The sequence below is a fragment of the Phoca vitulina genome, unplaced genomic scaffold (assembly GCF_004348235.1).
Source record: "Phoca vitulina isolate PV1807 unplaced genomic scaffold, GSC_HSeal_1.0 scaffold6, whole genome shotgun sequence".
Classification (NCBI taxonomy): Eukaryota; Metazoa; Chordata; class Mammalia; order Carnivora; family Phocidae; genus Phoca; species Phoca vitulina.
Window position 1 is genome coordinate 35,348,232 of NW_022589709.1, and position 3,073 is coordinate 35,351,304.

Sequence of the window (3,073 nt, forward strand, 5' to 3'; positions counted from 1 at the left end):
AGATTAAAATAAATAGCTATTCCTAAAGTATTTGTTTCCTATGCAAAGTGGTTTGGAGAAGTAAATTCATGATTGGCAGATACATTTATTTAAGGTAGTTTGAAAATGCTAGCTGACTTATGAACTAGGGACTAAGATGAGTAACTAACTTATATTTTGAATAAAGCCAAAAAAGGAATCTCTCTCCCATTTCTCTATTTGCCTGTGATCTTTTTTTTTTATTTCAGATTTTCAAACTTCAGTTATTTGTGAAAGATAGCAATGATTTTTGCCACATCAAAGCACCGGCTTTTCTCTCATTAATGTTTTTCTTTAAATCAACTCATTTTTAAACTTTCCACAAAGAAAAGATAATTGTACAATCAATACATAACTGTTAAAAAAAAAAGTCTGTCACCTTGAATCATTTAATGTACCACCAGTTTTCAATTTAAAATTTTTGAATACTCTTTTAGCTTACAGATCAACTTTAATTAACTTTTACCTTAGCTATACTTGCCATCTAAAAGCATAGATAGACATCAACCTTTGGCTTATAAGGACAGAAAGGGTAATTTGGACTAATACTTCCATTAAGAACAATTAAAATGGGTGGACAGAGTATGAAAGTAGTCTTTTTGAAGGTATCAGAGAACCACTGAGGCCGCAAAGAATTGTGGGACTCAGATCCAGGATAGGTAAACCCAGAGGGTTTACGCTCTGAATATTTGGGCTGCATTTTCCACGATGATGCCTGCCACATTCAGAAATGTGGGTTGAGGACCTGAAAAGCTGAGCAAATATTTAACAAACTCATGGGGCTGGGGTGGAAAATGAAAAGAAGAAGGTCTCTGACAAACTCCTAGGCATTGGGTTGGCAGCCCATAGTTGCATGCATTACCCGAGTAAGGGTGTATGGAAATTAGACCAGTGCTCTCGGGGACTGAAGCCCAGATCATTCAAATAATTTTAATCCCTTTTTGTATTAAGCAAATCTAAAATTGCAGTGTTCATGATCTCTACCAGAAGTAAAAGTGAATTCTCTTAGGAAAAAGATAATATTCTAATAAGATTCAAGTTACATTTATTATTTTTAATTTCCAATATCTAGCACTTAGTAAAAAATAAAAGACATATGAGGAAACTAGACAATACAACTAAAAACTACAAACAAACAGATTCACAGAGAATCTAGATAATAGAATTCAAAACCATGTGTATAATTTGATTAAAGAGATTAGGGGTGCCTGGGTGGCTCAGTCAATTAAGCATCTGACTTTGGCTCAGGTCATGATCCTGGGGTCCTGGTATCGAGTCCTGCATCGGCCTTCCTGCTCGGTGGGGAGCCTGCTTCTCTCTCTCTCTCTCTGCCTGCAGCTCCCCCTCCTTGTGCTCTCTGTCTGTCATATAAATAAATAAAATCTAAAAAAAAAAAGAGAGAAAGAGAGATAAAAGACAAGATCAAGAACTTTTGCAAAGAACTGAAAGTGAAAAGAAATGAGAAATACAATATATAAAATTAATGACACAAAGTTGGACTTAGAAGATCAGATACTACTGAATAGAGAATAAACAGAGTGAAAGGTCAGAGAAAACATCTAGAATGAAGGAATAAGAGGTTGGAAATACTGAAAAGAGAAAGATAAAAAAAATATATAGAAAAAAGTAATACATGTTTCCTTGACATCCCAGAAGAAAAGAAAAAGATTGAGAAGGGCAAAAGAAATATTTGAAGAGATAATGGCTGAAGATTTTTCCAGAACTGGTAAAGAGACCTCAAGCCATAGATTTGAGAAGAAATACAAGCAAGTTTAATGCAAAGAAAATCACACCTAGACACATCATGCTATAATTGGTGAAAAGAAATGTCAAAAATAAAAATGTCTTACAAAGTGGGGCGCCTGGGTGGCTAGTTCGGTTAAGCGTCTGCCTTCAGCTTGGGTCATGATCCCGGGGTCCTGGGATCGAGCCCCGCATCGGGCTCCCTGCTCAGCAGGAAGCCTGCTTCTCCCTCTCCCACTCCCCCTGCTTGTGTTCCCTCTCTCACTATGTCTCTCTCTGTCAAATAAATAAATAAAATCTTAAAAAAAAAAAAAGTCTTACAAAGTAAGCAGAGTAAAAAGACAAAACTTAAAAAAAGAATAGACTCCAGAACACAGTGGGGTAGCATTTTCCAAATTACTGAGATAAAATAATTTCCAGCCTAAAGAAAATGGGGATAAAACACTTTTTCAGACAAATAAAAACTGGCAGAATTCATCACCAGAAGATCTGCACTGTAGAAAATACTAGGTTTTTGGGTAGAAAAGATCTCAGATGAAATCTTAGAGATGCACGAAAAAATCACAAGCACCAAAAAGGGTAAATCTAAATAAATGTTAACAGTATGAAAGAATAACACTACATAAACATGTAAATAAAATACACATATTTTAAAGTCCTATAAGACGACAACAACAGTATTTTACGAGAAGAAGTGAATGGAATAAAATTATTTTAAGGTCCTTGCATTGTCTGGAAGAAGATAAAATACTCTTCTAGGCTTAGGTCAGTTAAAGATGATTTTGCAAGCTGTAGTATACCTACTTTAAGAACATTAAAATACTGTGAAGCTGAAAACTAAAAATTAATGAGAGTGGAGTTAGAATTTAAAAAATCAATGTGAAATAAGAATGGAAATACAAAAACAGAAACATAAACCATTCTACAATACCAACCCAATAGCTACAAGTACTTATAGCTCTCAGATAGTGATTTTAAAGACAATTTCCCACTAGGGCGCCTGGGTGGCTCAGTTGGTTAAGCTACTACCTTCAGCTCAGGTCATGATCCTGGAGTCCCTGGATCGAGTCCCGCATCGGGCTCCCTGCTCGGCAGGGAGTCTGCTTCTCCCTCTGACCCTCCCCCCTCCATGTACTCGCTCTCTCTCATTCTCTCTCTCTCAAATAAATAAATAAAATCTTTAAAAAAAAAAAAAAAGACAATTTCCCACTAAAGGGACAAGAATGTCTTGGAGAAATGTCCAGTCCAAGGAAATACTGAAGATTTGCATTGTCACAACAAGCAGGAGCGTTATCAAAGGCTACTGGGATTG